This window comes from Hemicordylus capensis, chromosome 4, assembly GCF_027244095.1.
Source record: "Hemicordylus capensis ecotype Gifberg chromosome 4, rHemCap1.1.pri, whole genome shotgun sequence".
Lineage (NCBI taxonomy): Eukaryota > Metazoa > Chordata > Lepidosauria > Squamata > Cordylidae > Hemicordylus > Hemicordylus capensis.
In genome coordinates, this window is record NC_069660.1 from 110,886,909 (window position 1) to 110,911,144 (window position 24,236).

Here is a 24,236-nt window from a genome sequence, read left to right on the forward strand (position 1 = left end):
TGCGGGGAGTGTCTAAGCTCCTGGGGATTGGTGGGTTGGCCGAGAACTACCCACCAGAGAGAGCTTCCTTGCTTCGTGGTGATCATTTGATGCCTGCAACTAAGGAATGTATATCAATTAAGGGAGACTATGTAGACCTATTTCAACTTTTGTTGTGGGAACCTGAAGCAGTGCCCAAGAATGGGGAGCAGGCCAGGGATCAGGAAAAGAGGCAAAAGAAGCCCATCAAAAGGAACTGGGACAACTGGCTGTCTGCCTGCACAGTTTTCATGGGGGTGGTCATGCAGATACAGCCTGCTCGGCGGCCTTCATTGGTTAAATACCTCGATATCATCCAACAGGCCTACTGGGACTTTGCAGGCCATGCCTGGCTTCGCTACGACCAGTCTTTTAGGATGAGAGCTTCCTTCGAACCCACCATCAGGTGGGATCGGCAGCATCAGGAGCTCTGGCTGCAGATCATGGCACCCTCCCGGCCCATACAGGGTGAGTGGGCAGACAGTGGGCAACTTATAACCAGAACTGCTGCAGCAGGGGCCTCTCCCTCTGTTGGGGCCTCCCAACAGCTGGTTCAACCCCAGCTTGTGTGCTGGGAATTCAGTAACAGTTCACGGTGCACACAGGACCCTTGTAGATATCGCCACGACTGCGGGTTCTGTGGGGCCAGACACCCCAGTACAAATTGTCGCAGGGTACAGGGGTTTAAGAGTGGAGGCAGGGACCCTGGGGCAGGTAGGAAGGGCCCACCTGCACCTGCAGGAAAAGGGACCCAGTCCTGTTAACCTGGACATCCTGCAGGAGTGGCTGTGACTATCCCCTGCGGGAAAGGGCTCAGTACCTCTGGGAAGGTTTTTGTATCTCATGTCAGCTACCCAAAATTCATGTTAATTCGGGAAACTTGCAATCGGTTAGGGGCATGGAGCAGGTGGTTATCAGAAAAATCCAGAAGGAGTTGTCTCTGGGAAGAGTGTTAGGCTCCTTTGAGGCCCTGCCTCTCTCGAATCTGCGCATTTCACCTTTGGGTGTGGTTGTCATGCCATCGTCATAAGAACATAACAACAGCCCTGCTGGATCAGGCCCAAGGCCCATCTAGTCCAGCATCCTGTTTCGCACAGTGGCCCACCAGATACCGCTGGAAGCCACAGACAGGAGTTGAGGGCGTGCCCTCTCTCCTGCCATTACTCCCCCGCAACTGGAACTCAGAGGCACCCTGCCTTTGAGGCTGGAGGTGGCCCACAGCCCTCCGACTAGTAGCCATTGATAGACCTCTCCTCCATGAAGTCATCCAAACCCCTCTTAAAGCCATCCAGGTTCTTGGCTGTCACCACATCCTGTGGCAGACAGTTCCACAAGTGGATCACGCGTTGTGTGAAAAAGTACTTCCGTTTGTTGGTCCTAGACTTCCTGGCAATCAATTTTATGGAGTGACCCCTGGTTCGAGTGTTGTGTGAGAGGGAAAATAATTTCTCTTTCTCCACTTTCTCCACACCATGCATGATTTTATAGACCTCTATCATGTCTCCCCGCAGTCGTCTCTTTTCTAAACTAAAAAGCCCCAGGTGTTGTAGTCTTGCCTCATAAGAAAGGTGCTCTAGGCCCCTGATCATCTTGGTTGTGTTGGAAATTCTCTGTGGTGAGAGAATCCCTTTCTCAATATAGCAGAGTGCACAGAGGCACAACACAGCGGTAGATTAGTTAGGCATGCGCGTGTGCTGAGAGTAAAGTAACTTGGAGCCAATTCATAGTTTCAAATCAATATAAAAGGCATTTATTAAGAAACTCCATTCTAGATAGGAAAGTGAGGATTTAGGATCTCTAATCTATCTATCTATCTAACTAGATGCAGATGGATTCTGCATCCTCTCTGCACATTTGGTGCAGGGAGAGGAACTTGCCATGTTGCAAGGTAGGCGGGCAGGTAGAGAGAGAGAAGGAGGAAGGAAGTTTGAATCCCCTGAGATTAGCAACCTACACATCAAAGGGATAGCATCAGAGCAGTGGAGAAGGGATGACAAATGTCTTGACCCTCTGGCCCTCTGACTCACTAGTCTGTCCTCCACTGTCTGAGGCAAGAGACAGCGCAAAGTCCTTTAACTTTCCAACAGGTTGCCCTCTTCTGTACCTTCTCCAGTTCAACAATGTCCTTTTTAAGATGTGGTGACCAGAACTGTACGCAGTACTCCAAGTGTGGTCGCACCACAGTTTTGTATAAGGGCATTATACAAAATCCTAGGCTAGCAAAGAAGAACAGGATGTTGGCAACCCTCCAGCAGGGGCAGAGTCATCTGAAGGGGAGAGCTCAACTGTCAAGCTGCAGGAGGCAGCTGAGGCAGGCCAAGGCAAAGCTTTACCTCCATGGGGGCCATCAGAAGCAGAAGAGAGGGGGTGTGAAACAGACCCTAAGCTGGAAGAGGCACAGTCAATCACCCCCCAAGAACGAAGATGAGCCAGATGCCGGCAACAGCTGCAGACACTCAGAAAGAGCCAGTGCCTCCTTAACAAGCCAAATAAACACTGAATCTCTGACAGCTGGCTGGGGGAGGAGAGTCATTTGCTGAGCACTATAAATCAACCAGCAAGCTAGCAAAATGCTGGTGGAAGACAACGCGTCTTTTGGAGCGTGCTTCAGCCCAAGCCTTAGACTCCGTGGGATTCTAGCTTTGTGTTGGCCATTGGAGACCCATGCTTTTCTGATTGAATCATGTTTCCTGACCGAGACCAGGCAGTGGTGCCCAGCCGCATTACCTCTCCTGGGTATACTTTGCACCTTTTGGGGCTCTGGACATGTGGAATCTGATGAGCGACCAAGGTTGTGGGGGAGGCAGTTTGAACTTGATACTTGTAGTAAATTGCTCTTGTGTTTCTTTGCAGACCAGAGCGGACTCCTGAACTTCCAGCAACCCTGACAGAGACCTTGACCCAGACGTCGGATGAGCAAGCTCCTGACAGTGGTGCCAAAGAAGCGCACAGGGGGATTTAGGCTTATTTATCTCCTCTCCTTCCCCAGGGGCTCCTCTCCTTCCCCAGGGGCTCCAAGGTGAATGATGGCATTCCGGCCGAACTTTACTCAGTTTGCCATACGTCGTTCAATGAAGTAGTGGCCAAATGAGATGTTGAATCCGCCTTTAGGCACATTTATAGTGCACCCTGGCATATGTTTTTCCCGTCCCAAGTTGTTTCAGGAGATGAACAGCGTTCAGTTGTCTCCTGCTGGATGCGACATCTTTATAGGAGACTTGCAGGGGGGATTTGCAGGGTTTTAGGATGGTTGGTGGGCAGGAGAGGTGCCAAGCTAAGCTGACCCTCCCAGTGGCAGGAGCAGTGCAGTAAGCTGGGGCAGTATGTTTTCTGGTGAGCACCTTAAAGCAAAAGTTTGTCATCAGGACAAGTCCTTGGCAGTCTTTAGAGACCTCATGGCTCAAGGAGTGCTGGCCCTGGAGTTACTCCTTCCTGCGGGTGAGATCCAGGCAGGCTAAGATGACACAGGTCGGCTAAGATGGCAGCAGTCACCACAGGGATGATGCTGGCCAGAGCCAAGGTGTATCGCCCACTCTCCATAGGGAAATCACTGGGATCAGTGAATAGTAAGCTTCTGCACTGCAATAGGGGGTTTGGAGCACCAATCCTCCTTGTGACATGGTTGAACAATAAAGCTGTGGTCCACGTTTAACTCCATGGCCCACATTTAACTCCATAGCCCGTGTCTCGTGTCTTCATTGGTCTGGGTGCAATGCTTCCAGGGGAAAGAGAAATGGGCAAAAATGACTTCCCCTGCCCACTTGTACAGAAAGTCTCTGGATTACTAAATGCTGTGAGGCAATTTGCACATAGTGCCTCTACACTACAGCATTAACAGGGAGTCAGCCACTAAATATTAAACACATGTTCTGGTTCAATTAAAGCAAAGACACCATTGGTAGTAAGTTGGAAAGCCACCTATATGTAGGAAGAATGGTCTGTGCAAATCCACAACAGCTAATTTTTTACAAAGACATCTGTGGCACAGTCCTAAGCATATTTACTTAGAAGTCCCTCAGAATTCAATAGGAATTATCTTTAGTAAGTGTATTCAGGGTTGTTTAGTGTATTTAGTGAGTGTATTTAGGGCCATGGACATTAATGTCATTTAGTGGATATTAATGCTTAGGAAATGGGATTTAGTGTAACTTAAATCCCATTTCCTAAGCAAAAGCATCAGTTGTGCCCATCTCTGCCAGTTATGTCAAAAGAATTTGGTTAACTGTAACCTTCTTTGTAAAAATGAATTTTACTCATTAAGTAAAGTCACACTTTGTTCCCATGCTTCATATCAGGAAACCTTGTTTCATAAAAGCCTTGTTCTGTAAGCTCAGAAAGTTCCCTTGTCTCTGTTTGGATTGTAGCAGAGATGTTCTCTTCCACCCCAATAACCAACAAAAACATATTTTTGCCACATAAGAACTTTGGCAGCAAATATCTTTGGAACAGATGTATGTGATAAAACTGCTGTCTGGTACAGGACACAAATTTTGCTGTCACACAAAATTAATTCAGACCAACACCAGGCTTGTAAGGTAAATTCTGAAAATACCCAGTGAGTGATATGCAATTCGCTGTATACCCAGACAGGCTAATATTCAACATGCTCATTTAGCACTTGCAAAATTAGAATATTTTCCCCATTATCAATAACCAGACAAAAACATGCACAGAGTTTGCATAGCTGTGTGAGGACTGAGCGGGGACTTGTCTTATGGATATACTATGGGGAAACCCTGACTGATGCACATCTAGATATACTCAGTACAATGTAGGAGTGCCTAAAATAAGAGCAAATGCTGAAGGTAAAGCATCTTTCAGGACAGATCCTAGGATCTGAATAGGCAAAAGACCTGTTATATGTACCACAGTTTTCCTAAAGCCAAACTGGGAACTTACGGCTATTAATCCACCAGCCTAAGTCTAAAAGGAGCAACTATCAGATTTTGTGTGCAACGCTAGCATGTAATATACTCTACACAAAACTCTGCCTGTAATATGTGTGGAACAGGAACTTTTTATACATGGTTTACAGATTATGCAAGATGTTTAAAACAGTATTAAATCAAGGCTATGAGAACTATTGCATGATTCTCAGGAGTTATTCTCTTCCTTGCACATATTTTGCCCTATATAAATACATCATTAACAAGAACAATTTCCTGAATGCTCAGGATGTCTATATAAAACAGAATGCTTAATAATGTAGCCAGTGATGCTAAGAAACAGAAGATACCAACTTTTTTTCTAGACAGCATTCCACTTCCTGTAATGACTCAATTCCTATTAGGAATAGTTTTCATAATAATTGCCTTCAACTTTAGTATCCACAGCACACACTCTGTTGATTCCCTACTAGGTAAAAAACCGAAGATGCATGCATTTTTAAATCAGATGTGACTGCAAAATATCACTCCAGTAAAAATCAATAGTTGTTAATTTACTACAGTATAAGGAAATATTAGATGAAATGCCCCATATCTTAATATCTTACTAAAATAGAGGCTTTTCTTCAGGAATGCAGAAAATAACTTCTTCCTGAGAAGCTACCATATTCCAGATGACAGTGCCTACACAGGCACTGACCACAACTAATACCGACCACATTGCTGCAAATCCATGACAAAACGTAATAGCTTATATATTGAAGCCCTATTGGGCATTCTACCAAGGTAGAAAATTAAAATACTCTTTCATTTTGTATACAACAACATTAACTTGCAGACAAATATACTACCTATGAGTAAATGCCCCTTTTAAATCAATACAAGTTACTTCTGAGTAAATATGCCTACTGTTACAGGGGAGTAAGTGACAATGGCAACAGTGTAGCTTTCCTATGTAACTGTGAACAAAACTGCAAAGTTTAAATCCTAAATGTTCACAAAGAAAGAACTATTTCATAACGAGAAAATTTATTCTCTTTCACACCTTTTCTAAATTCTTTCATAAACTTCACATACTGATTCAAACTTTCAAAGATAAAACAAACGTTTAGAGCAATTTTTGTAACCTATTTGAAAGTTAAAGCATTTGTCTAAAACATTACATTAATTTTATTTAGAAAAATCTGATCTCAACACAATTTCTTCTAGGTAGGTAGCTACACAGTACAATCACTTTTAACAAGGCCAAAATAGTCTGAAATCCTACAAATCCTAGAAAACTTTACATTAGGCCCTGGTACAAATCAGTTCTTAAGTTACTTTATAACTAAGATAAATAAAATTACGGTTTTTTCCATAGTAGAGTTCTTCTTTCATAGCCATATGTCTGCTTCCTGGTTCCTAACAACTTATAACTACAAGAACCTTTTCAGAAAGAACAGTTTGCACAGTGAGCTTATGTCCACAAAATACTATTTAACCAGGTTTAAAAATAAAGCTAGTTGAGTGGCACAAGTTCATCCAATAAGAATAAACCTTACAATGGAGGCAGGACTTTTGGTTAACAGAAATGATATCATCTGTGCCCACATGCTTCCAAGAGAGCTTGTGCTACAAATGTCACAGAACGAGGAAGGACACTCCTATAGAGAAATCAGCTGTTTTGTGAACACATATACGCACACACCTGCAGTGAAATAATCACAGGTTTGGGTAACAAAATGATTGGCAGATTGTGCCCCATCAGATCTGAACCAGTGCAACTTCTCTTGTAAGTGATTTTGAGTGAAGAATTTGTGTGTTTCTATCCTCACATTGTGCTATGTCTAAGATAGACTACACTGCATTCATGTATTGAATTCATAAATATTCCATGCATTGTGCTTTGTGCATTCTTCTCCAGTTATTTATTTTAATATGGTAACAGCTGCAATCCCATCTTGCCTTTTTTAGTTGCTAAGAGGCTTTTTAATGTAAGCTAAGCTAAGCTCAAGCAGTGTTGAGCTCCAAGATTTCTGTAAAGAATGACAATTTTCAGTGACCGAGGATTTTTATAGTTCGATCAGTTTCAGGCAACTTTACAACAGTGTTCTTTTGCAGCAGTTGTGTTCATTTTCATTAATTATCTCCAAGAGTATCTCTCTACAGAGAAGTAACATTATGCAAAAGAAAAATATGTCCATCAATAGCATAGAAGGTGTAGAGGATTTTTATGATATGATAATAACAATGACAATTTATTGCTATGAACATTTGAGGGAGAGAAAAGCCCATATGAAAACCTCTAAATGTTGTAAAGTGGTTTTAAAATGTTTCCTAAAAACTCTGTGGTATCATTTTTGTTTGCCTACAGCAATGGCAACCAAATTATTTGGCAAATATGTTATATTAAAACCGGTAGCACCCTTGAGTCTATCATTAGTGAAGATGAAGGGTTGGAGGTCTCCTACAACATCCTTCTTCCAGCAATAGCATAACCAACGTAGTGCATATTAGAAACTAGGGATGTGCACGGGCTGTTTGTGCACCTGCTGGCAGGGTGGGGAGCGATTCCCTTAAAAAGACTGTAAGGAGCTCCTTACCTGCTTATCCCTGCCCTGTTGCTTTTACACTGGTGGCTCCTGCTCTCCAAACAGCCTCTCAGGGCTGTGGTGCTGCTCTCTGCATCCTTCACTTGTCATCAGCATGCATGCCGGCCATTTACATGGTCAGCATGTTGTTGCTGACTATGCAAATGGCTGGTGCGTGTGTGTGCCAACCATGTGCATGCCAATATTGCATGGAGGCTGCAGGGAACAGTGCCACAGGCCCATTCAGCCATTTGGAGAGCAGACACGGATGGCAGAAAAAGCAGCAAGATCGTGATTCCGCAGGTAAGGAGCTCCTTACCTGCTTTTTAAGAGAACTGCTCCCTGCCCCATCGAGCGAGTTCAAATGCTGGTGCGAGAGCCAGTTCAGTGCTTCCCAGAGGAGGTGCCAAACCATCCCTACTAGAAAGAAGGTCCCTGGCTGCAGCCAGCCTATGCATATTAACTGAGTATTCCCCCAAAATAAGGGCTGTTGAAGTCACCACACTCATACCCAAGGCATGATCTCCTTTGCCCAGAATGTAGGCAACACTATTTACAGTAGAGATTTCCAAGCAGCTATGCAGAACCTACACTTGCTTCAGACATGTATGTGCTATGTGTGGGTTGGACCCCTAGAAGAGAGGCCTTGTCTTGCAATGGATCGCTATATTCAAAAGTGCCTTGCATGGCTGTGAGAGCAGAGCAGAAATTTCACTTGCATACTGCTTCCTACTTTGGGATGTGGGTCCCACGGATTGCTCATATCTAGATTCTTGTGCATACCTAGAATCTCTTCACAGAGCCCTCTGTGTGTCGTGTGTGACCATGAACATACCCCAACTCCCCAATCATCTAACCATGACAGATTAATAGTAAATGCTTAAAGTTAGTTTAGGGCAAACTCATGTACATCTTGTTGGTTAGCAAAGTTTTTGTTATAAACATGCTATTTCAACTTCCTTATGAGGCAAGGCCCCAGCATCTGGGGCTTTTTAGTTTGGAAAACTAGTTTGGAAAAGAGGAGACAATGGAGATACATAAGTGTATAAAATTATGCATGGAGCAGAGATAGCAGACGTCTACTGCTGATGTGCACATGAGGGAAAGGAAAATCTGAAGTTGCAAAGACAGAATTACACTGGATAAATGGAATATACGTAGAACATAAGAAGCATGAATATTGGAATATGAATATGGGAAAGCTTGACATAATGAAAGATGTAATAAAATCACCTACAGATTGACATCTTGAGCATCAGAGAATTAAAATGGACTAGATTGGACACTTTCAGTCAGAAAATAATACCGTTTACTACTCAAGACACGAAAAACAAAGAAGGAACGGTGTTGCTTTTGTAGTCAGGAAAGATATAGCAATGATAGTATTTGGATATAATGTGGTCAGTGACCAACTAATATCAAATAGATTTCGCTCTAGGTATGGCAACAACTCCCCCCAGGAGCCCCAAGCTGGTGGGCTCCATGGTTTAATTTTTTAAAAGATTTTAGCCTGTTTCAATGCAATGAACAGTGTTCACCTTAATTGCTGTGAACACTGAGTTCAGCGTCCACAGCAATTAAGGTCACACACTGTTTCTACTTATGAACAGGGAAGGGATTCCTATTCATTACATTGAAACAGGCTAAAATCTTTTAAAAATATATAAAAAATAAAGCATGAACTCCACTGACTTGGGGCTCCTGTGGGGAGTTGTGGCCATACCTGCCTTGCACCCAAACCCAGTTTGGTGCCCAGGTACCACCCAGAGGAGCAGGTGGGGCATCCTCAAATCCCCATTATTCCCTATGGGGAAAATGCAAAAAATTGAAATCATGGACAAGTCTATCAATGGATACTAGTCTGAAGGCTATAGGCCACCGCCAGCCTCGGAGACAAGATGCCTCCAAATAACAGTTGCAGGGGAAGAGCAGCAAGAAGGAGGGCATGCCCTTACTTCTTCCCTGTGGGCTTCTCAGAGGCATCTTGTGGGCCACTGTGTGAAACAGAATGCTGGACTAGACAGACCTTGGGCCTGATCCAGCAGAGCTGTTCTTATGTTAACTCCCTTTACAGAAAACTGAACATATTTGTAGCATACTTCAGAATCTCTACTGCTAGACTCTAATGGATAAGGCTAATTTATATCAATCTTTAAAGGCTAACTGGGCAAAGAGGCACTTTTTATCATAGTGATTCTCTTTATTTAGCAGGGGGAGAGTAACTGGCCCTATCCACCCCCAGCACAGTACTTCCAGTGACTGTAGCTGGGGTCTATCTTATGTTTCTTTTTAGAATGGGAGCCCTTTGGGGACAGGGTGTTTGTTATTTATTTGTTATTATTTATTTATTTGTTTGTTATTTCTCTGTGTAAACCGCCCTGAGACATTTTTGGAAGGGCGGTATAGAAATTGAATTGATGATGATAATAATGATAATGATAATGATAATGATAATAATAATAATAATAATAATAATAAATTACCGCCTATTGTATTACACTACCATTGCAGGAATGTTACAGTAGTTGGAGGTAAACACAAGGTACAATAATTAGGATGGGAATATATAATGTTTATTTACATAGCAACCATTTCCCTCAAAATTCCAAGCCGCAGAAGAACCTTTCAAAACAATCTATTAGTTCAATGGCAAGTATAACCAAAAAACCTCTGTGCTCCGGGATGTGAAACTTTCATCAAGCAATTTAAATCAATATTAGTGCATCACAACACTTCACTATTCATCTCCATTTCGACTTTTGCCTTCCACATACATACACTAAACAGGACTGCATGTCTTGAAGCATTGCATTCATTCATTTATTTAAAATATTTCTATATTGCCCAAAATTTGGGTCTCTGGATGGTTTACAATGAAAATCATTTAACACTGAAAACATTTAGAACCCAATATTAAAAATATTAGAACTATAAATCTAATTAAAAGCCTGTGTGAATAAATGTGTCTTCATTGATTTATTAAAAATTGCCAGAGATGAGGAGGCTCTTATTTCAATAAGGAGCACATTCCAAAATCCAGGGGCAGCAATGGAGAAGGCCCGTTCCTGAGTAGCCATCAAATGAGTTAGTAGCAACCACAGACGAGCCTCTTGAGATGAACTTAACAGACGGTGGGGCTCATGGTGAAGAAGATGTTCTCTTAAATACCCAGGGGCTAAGCTGTTTAGGGCTTTATAGGTAATAACCAGCACCTTGTATATTGCCCAGAAACGTATCGGCAGCCAGTGTAGTCTTTCAACACAGAAGTAATATCATCTCTCTTAGATGACCCAGAGACCAACCTGGCTGCTGCATTCTTAACCAACTGCAGTTTACGGACTACATACAAAGGCAGTCCCACATAGAGAGCATTGCAGTAATTCAGCCTAGAGGTTACCAGCATATGTACCACCATTTTGAGGTCATTATTTCAAGAAATGGACGCAGCTGGCATATCAGTCGAAGCTGATAAAAAGTGCCTCTGGACACAGCCTCAACCTGAAACACCAGGGAGAGGTTTGGATCCAGACACCCCCCCAGACTGTATACATGTTCCTTCTGGGGGAGTGTGACCCCATCCAGAACTGGCAGATCAAAATACTCTCCTGAGTCCTGACCCTGCACAATAAGTACATAATAAGTCTTATCTGGGTTCACCCACATTTGTTATCCTTCATCCAGCCCATTACTGTCTACAGGCAGGCATTAAATATTTATAACAGCCTGCACCAAATCTCCTGATGATCTCTCCCAGTTGTTTCATGTAGATGCTAAACAACATCAAAGACAATATGGAGCCCTGAGGGACATAATATGAAAGTTAAGATTTTGAAGAACAATATCCACGAGACACCATCTGGAATCTGCCCATGAGGTAGGAGCGGAACCAAAGCTGGATAACCAGAGTGGTTTGACCAAGATTACCCTGAAATTCTGTGTTTTCACAATAATCTCATCGGGGCTTGCTGATCCTGGTTAACTTTTTCAACAGTATCTTTGTGATTATCAGAATGCATGATATATTGCAAACATAATCCTGACAAATGCTAAAAATATCTAAATGTTGCTACTATTCTAAGATTTCAAGATTCCTGACCTTGTTTTTCAGACTCACCCTTCATTGCTTCCTTTAACTGAACACTGCACTTGAGTGCCTGACATACAAAATCCTAGGAATTACATTGTTTTGCCATCTGCCAAATACCAGATAACCAACACCAGTTAGACAATTTTCCTGCAGCACACTGAACAGTATATGTGAACAATTGTGTGGAATAATATACAACTCAGCTAATAAGATACTGAATAAAGTAGATGATGGTTCCAAGTTTATGGCAAAGCATTAGTCTCCCTCACACTGTCACTCATTGACATGAATTCAATTGAACTAGAGAGACACTTTCTATGACATGTTATCTAAAACTGCTATCCACCTGGCAAGTTGGAAAGAATCAATATATTGTTGTGACATTTACTATGCAAAAAATGAACTATAAAGCAAGTCCACCCTCTCACTTTTTGCTTTCTCTAAATGCCTAATGAATGTCATTATACAATTTTTGAAGGAATCATATTTTATCATCATCTATTGCCATGTTAACTACTATAAGACTCTCACTGTAAGAAGAAACTTTTGCTTACAAAACCCCCACAATGTTCTCCAATCATCATCATCTCCTCCTCATTTTTGCAGCTCAGGGACAATCACTACGAACAAATGTTATAAAAGCAAAAATTGATAAGACCCAGAAAGACAGTGTTGGTGATGCAAGGAAGCGGATGAGACGATTGAGCACCTTGTTTGCTGTAAGAAAATCGTGCAGAATGATTATAAAGAAAGACACAATAAGGTTGCTGTGATGATCCACTGGAATTTTTGCAAGAATTACAAATTGCCAGCAAGCAAGAATTGGTGGAATCATCCGATTGAGAAGGTCACAGAAAATGAGGTGGCAAAAATCCTTTGGGATTTTAGAATACAAACTGATAGGCATTTAGCGCACAATACGCCAGATCTGACAGTCATTGAGAAGAATCAGGTTCTGATAATTGATATTGCAATCCCAGGGGATAGACAAGTCGGTGAAAAACAACTGGAGAAAATAACTAAATACAAGGACCTTCAGTATGAAACTGAGCAGCTCTGGAAAAAGAAAACAATAGTCGTGCCATTACTTTTAAAACTTATGGATTGGATTGATGAGAATAATATTCTGGACCCGGAGCAGGCTGGTTTCCGGGCAGGTTGGTCCACCTTGGAATATGCCCTTATCCTGCAATTTTCTTCTGAAGAGTATTCCACCAAGTCATCTTATAGTCTATTTGTTGCTTTTATTGACCTCAAGTCTGCTTTTGACTTAATATCTCAAGAAAGGCTTTGGCAAAAATTGTGGGATCTTGCAACAGATAGAAGGTTGTTACTATTGATAATTGCCCTGTATGATGATGCCCAGCTGAAAGTTCGCTGCAACACTTTGGGGGCTTTGTCATCTGAGATTCCCACTTGTAGGGGTATACGACAGGGCTGCATATTACCCCCACGCTATTCAATCTTTACATTAATTCTGTAGTTGCTCATGTCTCCATCTCTTCTATCCACCCCCAAAAAATTGTGAATAGGCATATCTCTGTTTTGTTATATGCTGATGATATGGCAATTTTATTTCAAACACCAATTGGCTTGAAACATGCTCTCTGTCTTTTATCAGAATTTTGTACTCAAGAGGCTATTGAGATCAATGATCAAAAAACCAATATTATGGTTTTTGCAAAATGGCCCAGACAGCATAACTGGTCTATTAATGGTCATAGGATAGCCCAAGTAAACTCTTTAAAATATCTAGGAGTGGTATTTCACTCTTCTGGTGAAACACATAGCTCTTCACATAGCTCCCACCTCAATGACAGCTCAGAGTACTAGTAATCTTATTACTTCTTTTTATTATTTGAGGGGAGCTTCTTATATCCCTGGAGCCGTTAAATTATTTGTCACCAAGTCCATCTCCAATTGCTGTATGGTGCTCAGTTAGGACCAGTTAGAAATTTCTCGTCTTTAGAAACTCGGCAATCTAAATTTCTGAGATCGATATTATCGGTCCCTCGCTATGTTCCTACTGTCATGTTGAGAAGAGAGGTGGGCTTGATTAGAATGGTAACCTGTTACTGGAGAACCATCATTCTATTTTGGTTAAAATTTGTGTTTTCTTGTTTGGGCCTGGCCTCTTTTATAAAAACTGATTCGTTCAGGTTTAAGTGGTCCCCCTGATAAGTGGCAAGTTAGCACATTATGGGTTCTCTACAGAGGAAATTCTTAAAATGGGTTATGACCGAGCCAGGAAGGAAATCAAGCAACATATTATAGATATAGATCTTCAGGAAGAAGTTGCTCTTTTGTCAAAGAATGTTCATTTGGGTGAGCAAACAATTAGTTCCAACCCCATAAGTTATTTGTGTCTTGTTGTCGTTCCCAAATTTAGACGCGCTTTGACTTTAGCGCATTTGAATGTGCTTCCCTCCGCTGTTCTGGAGGGTATATTTAAAGGCACTCCTTTTCCTGCCCGCCTATGTCCCTGCAGAGCAGGCCAAGTGGAGACCAGTGCACATTCTATTTTATATTGTGATTTTTATAAGGATGCCCATTTAGGATTAATCTCCCCTTTGCTGACTGATTTTATAGGGCATCCCGATGATTTTTATTTGAAGTTTTTATTAGCCAATCCTGATGAGATGTTATTAATAGAGTGGCCAGGTACTGTTTTATAATTTGCAAAATCCATTCAGGTTTTTAAATGTTTGATCTTGATATATTTGTTTATATGTTTTCTGTTTTTGTGTGTTTGTTCTTTTTTGTGTTTTTGTACTCTGGTATATGACTATAATAAAGATTGGATTGAATAGTGGTGCCAGTAGTTGTTGGTGCAGTACCAAAAGAACTTGAAAACCATCTTGACACCTTGGGCATCGATAAAATTACAACACATCAGCTCCAGAAGGCCACAATACTCGGAACAACACAAATACTACAATGCTATCTTTAATTTTTCTTTAGTTATCCTATACCCTTGGAAAGGCCTCGATAATTAAAGCACCAAATCCAGTCAGTATAATAATAATAAATAATAATAAACTTTGTTAGCCACCCCATAACAAAATTATTCTCTGGGTGCTCACAACATCATCTAAAAGAACAAAGTGATGAAGCCAAGAGAATCTCACTGGAGAGGCTATTCCATAACCGCGGTGCAACCATTGAAAAGGTCCTCTCCCTGGGAGCCACCCACCTCACCTCGTTTGGCAGGGGCACCTGGAGGAGGGCCTCTGAAGATGATCTAAAGGTCTGAGTAGGGACATAGGAGCAATGTGCTCTCTCAAGTAACCTGTTCCCAAGTCAAGGGCTTTAAAGGTTAAAACCAGCTTTCAATTGGGCCCAGAAACAAACTGGGAGCCAGTGCAGCTGACGAAGCACTCAAGTAATATGCTCAAAACATCCAGACCCAGTCAATAACCTTGCAGCCCTATTTTTTACCAACTGCAGTTTCCAGACAATTTACCAAGACAGTTCAACATACAAAGCATTAATCATACAAAGTGAGAGGTTACAAGAGCATGAATAACTGTGGCCAAGCTATCTCTGTCCAGGTAAGGTCACAGTTGGCCTATCAGCCAAAGCTGATAAAATGTGCTCCAAGCCACAGAGGTCACTTGAAGTTCTAGTGACAGTGCTGGATCAATGAGCACCCCCAAATTGCGAACCTGGTCCTTCAGAGGGAGTGCAACCCCATCTAGAACAGACTGAACATCATTGACAAAGGCAGAGGAACCACCAACCAACAGTACTTCTTTGTCTGTATTTAGTCTCAGATTAAGTCTCAGGAGCCCTGGTGGCACAGTGGTAAAACTGCCGCCCTGTAACCAGAAGGTTGCAAGTTTGATCCTGACCAGGGGCTCAAGGTTGACTCAGCCTTCCATCCTTCCGAGGTCGGTAAAATGAGTACCCAGAATGTTGGGGGCAATATGCTAAATCATTGTAAACCGCTTAGAGAGCTCTGGCTATAGAGCGGTATATAAATGTAAGTGCTATTGCTATTGCTATTGCTATTATTCACCCTCATCCAGTCCAGATATATGTTTTAAAAACTACCTATTAACCAAAGCAAACCCACCCCTTCCTCCCCGCACCATGAAAGATTTCCTGTTTCAGATTATTAGTTTGTTACAGTTTACTATTTGATCAGTGATGACACCATCATATAGTTAGAAAAAGTACTGCCTTCAAAGCTATTGTATCTTAAACAGGAAATCTCACGCTAAAGCAGTTAATCAGTGTGGCTCACTTCTGTACCAGTTTCATGTTTACTTCTGTTTTATAGCTGTGACACTGACCAATAAAGGGGAGACGCTGAAAAACATAATAGAAATCCTGATGCATTTTGAGCACAACAGATTTTCCAGGCTCAAGCAAGTATAACTTCAATTGACTATGGAAAGTACTTTACAACAATGTCTAAACTTAGTTTAAGTGGTTTCCAAATGTATTTAAAACATATTTTAAATAAATCACATATTGTAAAGAAGACAGCTAAGGTTTTTGCTAAATTCTGGCGATTTCACAAATTAAGACTACATAAGTTTAGAAATTGTTTAGAAGTGCTTGGGAATGATTTGCCTAGTCATGATACAGAACTTTATATTAAAAGATAATGGTGTCTACTACCAAAAATCAGCAACACTGCATCTTTTTTCTCCCCCCACTAAAATCTAATAAATAAAAAACATAGGACCGGACATCATTGTACATCTGGATTTTCCTCTCTTCGCTTAATTTCACTGACTGTTCTTTTCATGCAAGCAGGGGGAGTGGGCTTGGCTTTTGTTGGTCTCTCTGCCTTACATGGACTGTGACATCTGGCCCCCTCTGTTCCTGGAAGCTTCCCTCCATCTCCCAGCCCAGAGGAAGGGCTGCCTGTCAGCCTGCTGGTTTTTTCCAACTGACTGCCTTCCAGGATTGCCTGACTTGGACCATCTGTCACTAGCTCAGGAGTGTGTCGTGAGACGAGGAGCTTCTGGGCTTGTGGAGAAATATATTTCTGGAAGGCAAGCCTAAAGCGTGGCCGGTGGTCTGCCTGTAAGCGGCGGCCAAAGCCCACCACCAAAAGGGACAGGTCTGCCTTTGGGGTGGGACTGTGGGCTAGGAGGAGGTTATACTGCGGTGGGGGGGGTGAGGTGGAGCTTTAGGCTGGAAGTTGTTTGTTTTGATTATACTGGGTTGTGCCAGGCCTTTTTGCAGACATGTGTTTGGGCCCTCCTGGGTGGTATAGGGAGTGTGTCTGGCAGTTCTGGGCCAGCTATTGCTGTGGTGGTGAGGAATAGAATTGGCACTGGCAGAGTAGCTGGCCATTACAGGGGAAGGGAAATCAGTCATTTAGTAACTGTTTCCATTTCCAACTGACTTGTTAACTCTCAGACCTTGGGGAGCAGCTCCAACTACCCACAGAGTCTGGCCTTGCTCCTCTGCAATGCCAGGTCAGTTCATAATAAGACTGAAATTGTCTATGATTTTATCATGGATGAGGGAGCTGACCTGGCATGTATAACTGAGACCTGATTGGGGGAGGCAAGTGGTCCAGTGTGGGCTCAGCTTCTCCCTCCTGTTGTGGAGCAGGCTAGGGGAAGTTGGCAGTAGGGGGGAGTGGCTGTGATCCCTAAGAATACTATCTCCCTTACCAGGGCAAGGTGATCCATAAGAATACCATCTCCCTTACCTCATCGTGAGACAGTTGACCTATATTGAATGGTGTGTATTTTTGAGGCGGGGAACTAGGGATAGATTGGGGATTCAGCGTTCACCCCGCTGCCCAACTGACTCCCTAACTGAGCTGATGGACCTGGTCGCAGAGTTGGTGTTGGAATCTCCCAGGTTTTTGGTGCTGGGGACTTCAATATCCACTTTGGGGATGGCTTGTCTGGTGTGGCTCAGGAGTTCATAGCAGTCATGAAAACTATGGGCCTATCATCACCATCATCATACACATTTGTATACCACTCCAAACGCAAGTCTCTGTTTACAACGAAACAATAAAAACAACAGATAAAAAGATTAAAACATTGCAACCATTAAATTTTAAAATGTTAAAACTATTAAAAACACAATTAAAAAAATATCTAATTAAAAGCCTGGGTGAACAAATGTGACTTGATAGCATTTTTTAAAAAGCTGTAAGAGATGGAGAAGCTCTTATTTCAACAGGAAGTGTATTCCAAAGCTTCAGGGCAGCAACAGAGAAGGCCCGTCCCGGAGTAGCCACCCGAAGAGCCGGAGGCAACTGCAAACAAACCTCTCCAGATGATCTCAATGGGCGGTATGGTTCATAGTGAAGAAGGCGTTCTCTTAAATACCCAGGACCCAAGTTGTTTAGGGCTTTATAGGTTATAAACAAAACCTTGTATTTTGCCCGGAAACTTACCAGCAACCAATATACATCTTTTAAGATAGGAGTGATAAGGTCTCTCCAAGATGAGCCGAGACCAACCTGGCTGCTGTATTCTGGACCAACTGCAGTTTCCGGACTCTGTACAAAGGAAGCCCCACATAGAGTGCATTGCAGTAATCAAGTCTGGAGATGACCAGCAGATGTACTACTGTTCTGAGGTCATTTATCTCAAGAAATAGAACCAGCTGGTGTTTACCAATTAGTTTCTGAAGCAACTCATGTTGCCAGCCACACACTCGATTTGGTCTTTTGTTCAGATCAGGGTGTTCCGTGGGTGGGGGATCCGATGGTTTCCCCATTGTCACGGATGGACCACTACCTGGTTAAGGTTGGTATCACAGCCACAACCCAGACCTTCAGGGATGGTGGCCTGCGGTTCTGTCGATGCCCTGGTGGGAACCTGGAATAGGGAACTCACCAGGGCAGTAGATATGATTGCTCTTAAGCATCCCTCCCGACCTGCTTCAAAAATGGCCCCTTGGTATACTGAGGAGGTGCAGGAGCTGAAGCAGCAGGGTAAGTGACTGGAACGCAAGTGGAAGAGATTTCGGCTCAAATTGACAGGATGCAGCATGTGACCCATTTGAAGTCTTATGCAGTAGCAAGGCATGCAGCAAAAATAGGATTTTGGTCAGTGCTCATTGTGTCTGCAGGTTCGCGTTCAGCAGAGCTATCCTTGGTTGTGAGAAGTTTAATTTCTGCTCTTTCTGCTTCAAATCAGTTACTGGAAACGTTCTGCTGTGATGCTTATAATGGGTTATTTGCTGACAAAATCTCCTGTATTCGGGCTGACTTGGACTCCACTATTCCTGCAAGGCCTATGAAGGAGGTGTCCAGCAATCCTTCCTGCAGTATTAGGTTGGATCAGTTTCAATCTGTGACTCCTAAGGATGTGGGCAAGCTGCTTAGGGTGGTGAGGCCTACCACTTGTTCCCTGGATCCTTGCCTGACTTGGCTGCTTCTATCTAGCAGGGAGATTGTTGGAGGTGGCCTGGTTAATATCATAAATGCATTGCTGAGGGAGGGAACGGGGCCTCCTTGTTTGAAGGAGGCAATGACTCAACCACTTCTTAAGAAGCCTTCCCTGGACCCCATAGCAAAGGATAATTATAGGCCGATCTCCAATCTCCCTTGGTTGGGCAAGGTGATTAAGAGGGTGGTGGCTGACCAGCTCCAGGTGGTTTGGAGGAAACTGATTATCTAGACCCATTTCAAACTTGCTTTAGAGCTGGCTATGGAGTTAAGACAGCCTTGGTCGACCTGATAGATGACCTCTACTGGGTGTGTTAATCTGTTGGTTCTTTTGGATCACTCGGCAGCATTCAGTACCATCGACCATGGTATCTTTCTGGATCATCTGGGGGAGTTGAGACAGGGGGCACTGCTTTGCAGTGTTTCTGCTCCTATCTCTTGGGTAGATTCCAGATGGTGGAACTTGGTGACAGTTGCTCCTTCAAATGGGAGCTGTTATATAATAACATAAGACCAGCCCTGCTGGATCAGGCCCAAGGCCCATCTAGTCCAGCATCCTGTTTCAGTGGCCTACCAGATGCTGCTGGAATCCTACAGGCAAGAGGGCATGGCCTCCCTCCTGCTGTTACTCCCTGCAACTGGTTCCCAGAGGCATCCTGCCTTTGAGGCTGAAAGTGGCCTATAGCCCTCCTACTAGTAGCCGTTGATAGACCTCTCCTCCATGAAGTTATCCAAACCCCTCTTAAAGCCATCCAGGTTGTTGGCTGTCACCACATCTTGTGGCAGAGAATTCCACAAGTTGATTATGTGCTGTGTGAAAAAGTACTTCCGTTTGTTGGTCCTAGATTTCCTGGCAATCAATTTCGTGGGATGACCCCTGGTTCTAGTGTTATGTGTGAGAGAGAAGAATTTCTCCCTACCCACTTTCTCCACACCGTGCATGATTTTATAGACCTCTATCATGTCTCCCCACCAGTCATCTTCTTTCTAGACTAAAAAGCCCCAGGTGTTGTAGCCTTGCCTCATAAGAAAGGTGCTCTAGGCCCCTGATCATCTTGGTTGCCCTCTTCTGCACCTTTTCCAGTTCTACAATGTCCTTTTTAAGATGTGGTGACCAAAATTGTACGTAGTATTCCAAGTATGGCCACACCATAGTTTTGTATAAGGGCATTATAATATTAGCAGTTTTATTTTCAATCCCCTTCCTAATGATCCCTAGCATGGAATTGGCCTTTTTCACAGCTGCCACATATTGAGTCAAAACTTTCAACAAGCTGTCCACCATGACCCCAAGATCCCTCTCCTGGTGAGTCACTGACAGCTTGGATCCCATCAGCGTATACTTGAATTTGGGTTTTTTTGTCCCAATGTGCATCACTTTACACTTGCCAACATTGAACCACATTTGCCATTTTGTCACCCACTCACTCAGTTTGGAGAGATCCTTTTGGAGCTCCTCACAATCCATTTGGGATTCCACTACCCAAAAGAGTTTCATATCATCTGCAAATTTCACCAACTCGCTGCTTAACCCTACTTATCATTTATGAATAAATTAAAAGGCACCAGTCCCAGTACAGATCCCTGGGGGACCCCACTTCTTACTTCCCTCTATTGTGAAAACTCCATACCTACCCTCTGTTTCCTGTCTTTCAACCAGTTAGCAATCCACACATATACTTGTCCCCTTATCCCATGACTGCTAAGTTTCCTCAGGAGACTTTGGTGAAGAACTTTGTCAAAAGCTTTTTGGAAGTCCAGGTAGACTATGTCAACTGGATCATCTTGATTCACACACTTGTTGACACTCTCAAAGAACTCCAAAAGGTTGATGAGGCAAGATTTACCTTTGCAGAAGGCATGCTGGTTCACTCCCAGCAGGGCCTGTTCTTCTAGGTGCTTTACAATTTTATCCCTGGGGATGCTTTCCATCAATTTGCCTGAAACAGACATTAAGCTAACTGGCTTGTAATTTCCCAGATCGCCCCTGGATCCCTTTTTGAAAATTGGTGTTACTTTCCAATAAACTTCCAGGAAAAAATTATTATTATGAATAATACGCTGTTCAGTTGGCATTATCAGCTGCAGTGATACAGCGGGGAAGCAGCTTGCCTAGGGAGCAAGAGGCTGTTAGTTCAAAACCCTGCCAGTGTGCTTCCCAGACTGTGCCTTGTAAATATATATTTGTAGTCACCGATATTGGGCAGCAGCGATATAGGAAAGTGCTGGAGGCGGATGCTCACTTCAGTGACAATGGCAAAGGCACCATCTCATACTGTGCAGGAAGAAAGCAATGGTAAACCACTCCTGTATTGTACCAAGAAAACCACATGGCTCTGTGGTTGCCAAGAGTCAACACCAACTCGATGGCACAATCTTTCCTTTCTTTCAATTTGTGTTACCGTTTAAATAGCATATTAGGATCAACCTAATGTGTATATAGAGTATATCATCAATTCCAATAAAATGTGCTTTTTAAGAAGTGTAAGGAATAAGGAAGCTGGAGGAGAAAAGGAAGAGGAGACAAAAGCAGGATAGTGGGAGTTCTGAAGAAATCTCAAAGCGATTAAGGGCAAGAGGAGACTATTTGCATTACCGGAGCGCAGAAGAAGGAATGAAGGGTGAACAGAACAGGCAGGTGACCAAAGGTGAACACAACAATAGATTGAAAAGTCAGAACCTAAGGAAACTATTACTGGAGGAGTTAAAAATGAAGAAAGGGATAACTTAAAATGAAATAGGGATGTTGCATATAGGGCCTGACATATGGACACTGTGTACTAGGTCCTGACATATTCTTTTTGTTATCAACATTATATTGCAATAAATTTCATAAACAAACATTTAGAAGTTGCACATAAAATAATTCTGCCACTTAAGCTTTTACAGTCACTGCAGCATTGTGGCTTGGCAACCCTAAAACACCAATAAGGATCAAAAAGGGGCAGTGTATAAAATCTTAGATACTGATTTGAATTGACAAAACAGTTCATTGGTTGCAGGCTTCTAGGTTTGTTTATTTTTTGGTTTGTTTGTTTTTTTGTTTCGCAAGATGCCAGAATGGGGTCTTCTCCCTAGTGGATGTTCTGCTATGAAGAGAAGACACCTACTGGACCGGCAACCCAGATAATACCCTGCTGTGCACAGCTGCACAGTTCCTGGCAGGGAACATTTCTTGGGAGTAAAAGGGGGGTTTCTGTGACCCAGTGGGGCAGCTTGGACAAGTGCTTTGCTTGCTCCAGGATTTAGAGCAGCAAATGGGAGCTTGGGAGGGGCAACCAGAAGTGGGCATCCTGGGCCTTCCCTACCAGCACACCCATTTAAGGCTCACTGGAGCTGGGGCTTGGGCGCAGTTTTGACAACTTATAGGGTTAGGATGCCATGCTATGCATCTATTCATAAGGCATCTTACAGATATGGCATAAGTTATGTACAAATTGAGAAGGTTTTATTTTAAGAACTATGTCCCCTGTAAACAGCCATATACAGTATATACTGCTTCCAACATAATACTAAGTGAATTATTTTGTTTGTACATTTTTCATAAGGTACTGTGAATTCTATATTTATGTAATGCAAGACTATTTAACTACTCCTTTAAAAGGTGCATTTTAAAAAAGCTGTGAGATTCATTATAGAAAGAAAACTGCAGTGCCTAATTAGGTACTTCAGTTCTTGCTTTATAATCCCATATGCCCTGTGGTTGGTTTGCATTCTGAATCCCTAAACAGGACTTTAAAACAGTGATCTAATATAAAATAATTAACATCTTTGCTTGTTGGAGATGCATTATTAATGCATATATAACACATACCAGATCTGTAGAACAGTTTAAGGGTGACTAGTAAAATTACCAGGAGGTCAATAAATTGATGAACTACTGAAAGCTAAAAATGAACACACGATGGATGTAAGGTCTATCATAAAATTAGAAATTAGATGCCAGGATATCTGCTCTAATGTGGGCAATGAAGCAGAGAGGAATTCGGAGTAGAAAGATATGTTATAGGCAAAATGGGGATGTCATTCAAAAGAGCTGCAAGGAGGTGTAACTTAAGGAGAAAGCAAAATAAAATGGTTGGATTGTGAGCACAGCAACACACTGACAACCTGGGTCAAGATCATCAGAACTTTTAACTGATATGATTCAGAAATTTAGTAACAAATAAATATGTACTTAAATGTCTCAGCAGGGCAAGTTAAACCAAACAAGTAGGGATATGCACAAAACGTTCAGAAACCAAATTGCAGCACATCCCTTTAAAACGCCATGGATGCTCACCACGCAAATGGCACGCCATGTGCGTGACAGCATTGCACAGGGGCAGCTGGGAGACACCCCACTGGTGCACAATCATAGCACTGAGATTACAGAAGTGGCGGCAAGCGGAAGAGCAGGTAAGGAAGAGGATGTGATCTTTCCATTTTAAAGGGATGTGCAGCAATTCAGTTTCCGAATTGCATTTTATGCACATCCCTACAAAAAAGACGTTCAACAAGTCATGACATCATTACAGCTTTGTAAAATATCCAGGGCAGATGAATAGCTACTTCTTAGAATGAGGAGAATTAATGCTGTGGATTTGTATACCTGTAGGCAGGCCAGTCTAACAAGCATACTTATGCTTAGAATAAAGCATATATAAAATGGAAGCAGACATATTAAACAATATTTAACCATTCTTTGACATAAATTAAGTTTTGACATTAGTTTCTTCATAATATAGAATTTTACACAGCTCATTGTTCATCTTTGTGCAAACAAATGTATTGCAGAGAGATATAAAGATCTTTCAGTGTGCTAAGCTAATTCTGCCTAACAATGAAAACAAGTATATCCTCCATTATTTTTCCATATGTAATTAATTGTATCATTAATGTGATAATGTAGTCTATCAAAGTCAAGATTCCACATCAATGCTAAGCTCTTTTCAATTCCTTCATTTTCCTGCAAATACCTTTCCCCAACTAACATTAGGAAGATCTACGGGATCTTTAGAAGATGATGTTATTCGGAAGATATTCAATTTAATGCTGTTCGGAAGATCAATAGGAGCTGAAATGGCGAGGTAGACAACTAAAGCACAAGTGGAGGATGAATCAGCACCAGGGTGGATTTGATTTAAATCAAACTGATTTAAATCACGATTTAAATCACTAGCAGGGTGGATAAAAATCAAAAAAATCCGATTTAGATCAAAAAAATCTGATTTTTTTTATTTAAATCGGATTTTTTTTATTTTTATCCACCCTGCTATTGATTTAAATTGTGATTTAAATCGTGATTTAAATCAGTTTGA

General features: G+C 42.3%; 1 protein-coding gene across 6 annotated transcripts in view; it reads right to left on the reverse strand.

Moving 5' to 3' along the window:
• Positions 1 to 24,236, reverse strand: part of SLC44A5 (solute carrier family 44 member 5) — a 296,509-nt gene that overhangs the window by 149,830 nt on the left and 122,443 nt on the right. The window lies entirely within an intron of this gene.